Source organism: Toxotes jaculatrix, chromosome 13 (genome assembly GCF_017976425.1).
Source record: "Toxotes jaculatrix isolate fToxJac2 chromosome 13, fToxJac2.pri, whole genome shotgun sequence".
Classification (NCBI taxonomy): Eukaryota; Metazoa; Chordata; class Actinopteri; family Toxotidae; genus Toxotes; species Toxotes jaculatrix.
In genome coordinates this window covers 22,673,168-22,680,606 of record NC_054406.1, presented here as the reverse complement: position 1 = coordinate 22,680,606, position 7,439 = coordinate 22,673,168, and the positions used below count along the sequence as shown (strand labels likewise).

At 43.6% G+C, this 7,439-nt stretch overlaps 1 long non-coding RNA gene across 1 annotated transcript; it reads right to left on the bottom strand.

Moving 5' to 3' along the window:
* Positions 1-2,564: 2,564 nt before the first annotated feature.
* Positions 2,565-3,444, bottom strand: LOC121191539. Its single transcript, XR_005895114.1, has 3 exons — positions 3,409-3,444; positions 3,159-3,299; positions 2,565-2,625 (listed from the first exon to the last, which is right to left on the bottom strand). It is a non-coding gene; the product is annotated as an uncharacterized LOC121191539 (long non-coding RNA).
* Between the last annotated feature and the right edge of the window lie 3,995 nt (positions 3,445-7,439).

Genomic DNA, 7,439 nt, shown 5'->3' with positions numbered 1-7,439 from the left:
ACAGCAATAATCACAACCAACTGAAAAATCTACATTTGACAAACACAACATTTAAAACATCTCCAGAAAAACACACAGCTGACCTAAAGATTCTAAAACTATTATGAGAATAATGAGAATAATTTCATACTGTGTATATTTGAAAAAACTAAACTACTAATCTACACTGACTGATAATGTTAAAGATCATGCCTGGACTTACACAGCCTTTCTGCAGTTCCCCACAGCTGGGATCAGTCTCAGTCGTCCCTCCACTGATGTGTTGTACTTGTTCAGGTCCAACTCATCCAGAACTTCCTCTGACATCTGCAGAACGTAGGCCAGAGCTGAACAGTGGATCTCAGAGAGTCTCTTCACTGATCTGTTCTCTGTCTTCAGGAACTCTTGGATCTCCTGATGTACTGAGCGTTCCTTCATCTCCATCAGACAGTGGAAGATGTTGATGCTTCTGTCAGGAGAGATATCATCTCTGTTCATCTTCTTCAGGTTGTTGATGGCTCTCTGGATGATTTCTGGTCTGTTCTCTGTCTGACCCAGAAGGCCTCCTAAGAGTCTCTGGTTGGACTTCAGAGACAGGCCATGAAGGAAGCGAACAAACAGGTCCAGGTGGCCATTTTTACGTTGGAGAGATTTCTCCATGGTATCACTGAGGAGGACATTGAGTGATAGGTAGCTGCTATTGTTATTTTTAAAATGTTTTGAAGGTTTTGAGCCCCAGTGTTTGTAGTCTTTTCCCAGGAAAGTCCTCAGCACTCTTGTCTTCTTCTCTGTGTAACAGTGGAACATGTAGACTGCAGCCAGAAACTCCTGAATGCTCAGATGAACAAAGCAGTAGACTGTTTTCTGGAAGATCACACTCTCTCTTTTAAAGATCTCTGTACAAACTCCTGAGTAAACCGAGGCCTCTGTGACATCAAGACCACACTGCTCCAGGTCTTCTTGGTAGAACATGATGTTTCCTTTCTCCAGATGTTCAAACGCCAGCCTCCCCAGCTTCAGAAGAAGTTCCCTGTCAGCCTTCGTCAGCTCCTGTGGACTCGTCTCATGTCCCTCATCATACTTGTGCTTCTTCCTCTTTGTCTGAACCAGCAGGAAGTGTGAGTACAGGTCAGTCAGGGTCTTGGGCAGCTCTCCTCTCTGCTCTGTGGTCAACATGTGCTCCAGAACTGTAGCAGTGATCCAGCAGAAGACCGGGATGTGGCACATGATGTGGAGGCTTCGTGAAGTCTTGATGTGGGAGATGATCCTTCTGACCTGCTCCTCCTCTCTGAACCTCTTCCTGAAGTAGTCCTCCTTCTGAGGGTCAGTGAACCCTCTGACCTCTGTCACCATGTCAACACACTCAGGAGGGATCTGATTGGCTGCTGCAGGTCGTGTGGTTATCCAGAGGCGAGCAGAGGGAAGCAGTTTCCCCCTGATGAGGTTTGTCAGCAGCACATCCACTGAGGTGGACTCTGTAACATCAGTCAGGATCTCAGTGTTGTGGAAGTCCAGAGGAAGTCGACACTCATCCAGACCGTCAAAGATGAACAGAACCTGGACCTCTTCAAACCTGCAGAGTCCTGCTTCTTTGGTTTCAGTAAAGAACTGATGAACAAGTTCCACCAAGCTGAACTTTTTCTCTTTCAGCACATTCAGCTCTCTGAACGTGAATGGAAATGTGAAGTGTATTTCCTGGTTGGCTCTGTCTTCAGCCCAGTCCAGAGTCAACTTCTGTGTTAAGACTGTTTTCCCAATGCCAGCCACTCCCTTTGTCATCACTGTTCTGATTGGTCCATCTCTTCCAGGTGAGGCTTTAAAGATGTCTTCTTGTCTGATGCTTGTTTCTGGTCTGGCTGGTTTCCTGGATGCTCTTTCAATGTGTCTGACCTCATGTTCATCATTGACCTCTCCAGTCCCTCCCTCTGTGATGTAGAGCTCTGTGTAGATCTGATTCAGAAGGGTTGGGTTTCCTGCTTTAGAGATCCCCTCAAACACACACTGGAACTTCTTCTTCAGAGTAGATTTAAGTTTACGTTGACAAACTGTAGCATCATGTCCTGAATGAACAAACAAGAAACAACATCAATGACTGAGTCATAAAGAAAACATGACATGTTCACCCCCCTAAAGAACACACATGAACATATGTCCCTCCATGTTTTGAGATGTTAGTAAATGTCCCATTTGTCCATCACGTTGAATATTTAGAGAAATCCTCTTACTGCTGTGCAGACAGTCAGCCAGCTCCTCCTGCTTCATTCTCCTCAGGAAGTTCACTGTGATCTTCACAAAAGCCTCTCTGCTGCTCCTCCTCTGCTCTTCATCCTCACCATCCAACACCTCCTCATCCTCCATCTGACTCTCACAGGATTCTGGGTAATCTGGACTCACAAGCTTCTGGATCTTCTTCAGCTCCTTCTTCACAAAAGTCACAAAAGTAAAACCATGGAGCCAAACATCAGATCCATGTTGGACACACTGACAATCCACTGCTCTAAAAAGTGCATCATGGAGATTATTGTCAACACAACAGATGTCAAAGTAGTTGTTGTCCATGTACAGACCATAAATATGGAGTCCAGGTGTGTTTGATGCTGCTGGGCAGACTGAGCACTGGGAACCTCTGAGCTCTCCTGGTCCACTCTGTGGAGGAATCATGAAGAATTAGCTCACATTATGTTTGCAGCATCTGTGAGCGTTTTATGCTTTGTACACAAACAACAGCTGCTTTTATGTTCTGTGGTGACTGTCCTGATTAAAGCAAACAGTACTGTGCAGTGACATTCTCAATGAGAGGAAACAAGCAATCAGTTCTGTACATAGAGTCATCACAACAAGTCCACCTTTTAAATGATGAGTTTTAAGGACTCACACTGGGTTTGACAGAAGTCTCACCTCTGCTACAGGACACTAACACAAACACTGGAACTGGATAGATGCTGAGTAACAGGGAGTTTTAGTTCTGATCTGAATGACACATATAAGAACATAAGAAGTGCTTTTCTTGAAAAGAGAAACATCAACTTTGCCACTAAAGCCTGTGTTTCAGCCTGATCATGTTCATATACTGTGTCATTCATGAAGCCTGGAGACAAAACACAGTCACTTCATCTTTCATAGAAGACCAGTTATACAGGACAGCTGTCTGATACATTTTTAACTCAGCTGCAGCTCACTTCTTTGCAGCAGAGGGAGGCTGTGCTTTGAAATTCATGGGGTGACCCATTGACCTGTCACTCTTCATGGACACACAGCTGGGCTCAGGTCCATGTTCAGGTCCAGGTCCAGCAGAGTCTGGTGTGTGTTGCTGCTCTGACCTTCAACACAACACACACAGAGCTTTGAGTGTGAATAATGATGGTGCAGTGATGTGAGTGCTGAGCTCTGACATGGAGAAGGGTCATGGACAGTTAGAGATCATCTCACCTCTGAGCTTTGGTCTGGATCTCATGGTCCCCACACAGACTGCTTTTAGGGGGAGGGGCTCCCTCCTCTCTGTCCTCACACTGATTCATGATGCTGAATTCACATCCACATCAGCTCACACACACTTTCTACCTTCATCTGGAGAGAAAACACAAATCATTCATCTGCACATCAACTGAAATCATCCTCTCCATCATTTGTCCTGTAGAAATATCAGCTGCTCCTCCACTGATTGGCTCTTCTTTCCTCTTTCATATCTTTCACACACGATTCAGAGACGACCATTTCCATTCACTGACACACAGATGGACTGAGATCCACTGATTTTATCTGACAATCTGTTTGTCTGCAGTGTTTCTGTAGAAAATGACTTGATGAAACAAGCTGCAGGTGATTATTCCACACAAAACAACTGAGACTCAGTTCATTTCTCCTCAATATTATTCCAGGGGACTATATGGACTATATGAAGCAGCAACAACAAACCAAAACCAAAGCAAACAGCAGAGACACAGATAGACATCAATAAAAACAGCAAATATGTCCTGACAGACAGTTTTTCTGTTTGTACTGTGACCAGCCACAGAGATATAATCACCTATCAGAGCTGCTGAGATGCTTTATTGTGAGAGTATTTATGGATTTGGGTCTTTATCATCTAATTCATCAGGTAGAGTTTGTCCTGATAGGACCAGGAGTCCTCTGACTCTGTGGATGGAGTGTTAACTGTCTCTCTGAAAATCACATAGAGTCTGAAAAACCCTGTCAGTCCCTCTGAGCTCAGTCCCGTAGAGTTCATCTAATGACAGAGAAAGTCAGAGCTGTTCTCCAGCCGCTGTCCGGCCGAGCTCAGACCGCATTTAGCGGCTCAGACTGCGGGAGAGCAGCGGCTCAGGTCCGCCTCCTCCACAGGCTGATTCAGGCAGGAAAAGCTGCCTTCAGTCAGCAGTAAGTGGAGACACAGACTAACAAAGGCTCCGTGTTCAGCTTCTGACCATCAGCTCACTCTGCTTCTACTCTGACTCCACCGCTTCTACTGCACATATCCACACAACATGATAATGAATGAAAGAAGAAACAAACCGCTGCGTCTCTGCGCGCCTCCATGTTGAAATAACGGCGCTCTTCCTGCCTCATCCCGACTTTACAGTGACAACTCAGTCTACACAACTAAACACCACAGCGCAGGAAAAAAACAACGGAACAACATCCAAAAAACTCGACCATCAGATAATTCAGGTAACTACAGGAAGTGTTGGCGAGTAAAACATTCAAAGTGCGGACATTTACCTTCAGACAGAGAAAATCACCCGCGCCACGAACTTCGGTCAAAGTGAAAGTAAACTTTCAGCAGCCGTGGAGTACAGAGATGAATTATGGGTCTTTTAAGAGAACCGGTTCTTATGGCTCGGCTCACTAAAAAGAGTCTCTCTTTCGGCTCCCAAATGGCTCCTCGGATTTTTTTGTTGCTTAAATGAATCTATTACTAAAATAACGTACGTTAAATACTGTTACTAATTACTAATGTGCAAAACATACATTATATCAAGTGTTTATTATTTATATGGCTTGGCTAAACATTGATTATCAGGAAATACGCTGTAAAAGAACTTAATGGAGGCTGTGCACTGTGTAAAATGACAACAAAGGTGACACAGGATATATCCAATAAACAATGATGGTCATAGATAAGATAAGAGAATCCTTTATTAGTCCCTCAGTGGGGAAATTGCATTTAGCAACAGCAGGGGTTGTCAGGCTCAGGAGGAGAGGGGAAGAGGACACAGGTGCAGAGACAGCGTATGTCAAAAACGGTTTAATCAGTCCAGGTTCGATACACAGGTAGTCAGTCCAAGAAGGCAGAGGTACAGTCAGGGAAAAGGCTAGCTCGAGATCCAGAAATCCAGGCAGGGGTCATACACCACACTAGGAAAACACACGAAACTAGAATAGGTACAGAACGCTGGAAAGCTTGGTCGGAATACACAAGACAATCTGGCAATGAGTGCAGGGGAGACGGAGACTAAATACACCAGGGGGAGGTGCGACAATTACAAACAGGTGAAACACATTAAGGGAGGAAAGGTAATCAGGAAGTGGGAGGAGCACACGGGGAGAGGGAAGTCGAGACACCTGAAAGGAGAGGGAAAACAGTGAACAACCGGAACTAAGGCATAGACAAAACAAAACAGGAAACACTAAATAAGCAAAACAAAATAAAACCGCCCTGGCGTCCAGGGCGAACCCTGACAGGGGTACAGTACAGTAAGTGAAAGTGAGATATAAGTAAGAGGCCAATATGGCCAGAACAAGATTAAATAAGGTAGAATAACTAAGAGACTAAACTAAGAAACAAGAAAATAGCTGCTGTAAAAAATAAAATATACATACATAAATAAATAAATATGATGATGAGATGAACTCTGGACTAACTTACAACCAGAGGATGCACTGTAAAATATTACAACAGTGTAATGAACTAGTAAAAAATAAAAAGCAGCAGATGCATTGTAAAGTGGAAGTTAGACTGCACTGTTAAAAACACAACAACCAGGGTGACAACGTGGAAAACATCACAAGGGAAAGGACTGTCAGAAATATGTGATGCAGTGTGAAAATGAAAACGACTAATGACAACATCAGCAGTAAAAGTACACAAGTATTATCAGCAGCCAGAGGATTCACTGTAAATCATGAAAAAGAGGGTGAAAACCAGGTGTACACTGTAAAAATGACAGATGAAGCTGAAAAACTCTTTAAACATTTTTCAGATAAACTTCACAGCTTCTCCTGTATATTCCTGCGGACATACAGAGGAAAAGAAGATGCTGCAGAGATTGGAGATTCAATACTTTATCGCCAAACGACTAAGTCATTAGGGATTTGTTTGGTGAGGTCAGTGCAATTACAAAAACATTCTTACAGTCATAAATAATAAATAATAAGCACACACCCACTAACAGTAGCAGCATGAGTATTGACAAAAGAACATATCTATAAGACCTAATAAAAGAAGTGCAAATTCAAGTATTATAAAATAAAATACTAATACTAGCTCACAACAAAATAATGAAATAAAATAAAATATAAAAATAATAAAAACAAAACAAACTGGTCTAAAGTGCAAGTTCTAAAGTATTAAGAAGGCGGACAGCACTGGGATATGTGCTGGTCTGGAATCTGGTTGTTCTAGTTCTAATGCTCCTCAGAGTACAGAGAGTTAAAAAGGCAGTTTGCTGGATGGGATGGGTCTGTTCAAATCTCTTTAATCTGGTCTCATAGATTTCAGACAATGATGTCACCTCTTGTCCCATAATCCTGGTTGCTGTGCAAACTACACCGTTCAGCTGCCTTTTCTCCTCTGCAGTCAGACTTCCAAACCAGACATTCATTCATTTCATCATTCAATCGCAGGGCTGACACACAAAGACAGACAACCACTCACGCACACACTCACACCCATGGACAATTTAGAGTAGCCAATTAACCTAACCCATGCATGTTTTTGGGAGGGAGGAAGCCGGAGTACCCGGAGAGAACCCACACAGGCACAGGGAGAACATGCGAACTCCACACAGAAGAGCCCAGACCGGGGTTCAAACCTGGAACCCTCTTGCTGTGAGGTGACAGTGCTAACTAGGGTTAGGGTTAGTGCTAACCACTGCACCACCATGCCGCCCTCCAAACCAGACAGTGATGCCAATAGTTAAAATGCTCTCCACAGCCGCTCGATAAAAACACAACATCCCTGGGCCCGACACCCAACACTTTTTTTAGTTGTTTCAGAAAAAAGAGTCTTTGGTGAGCTTTCTTCAGGGTGGAATGGCTGTTGTTTGTCCATTTTAAGTCCGCAGAGATATTGAAGCCAAGAAATCTGTAGCTGTCCACCTGCTGCACTTGTGTATTGTTCATTAATAGTGGCTGATGAGCCTCCCTCTGCTTACAGAAATCCACCACAAGTTCCTTAGTTTTGCTTGCATTTAGTTTCAGTTTATTTGCATTGCACCAGTCCACTCATGTTACAATCTCTT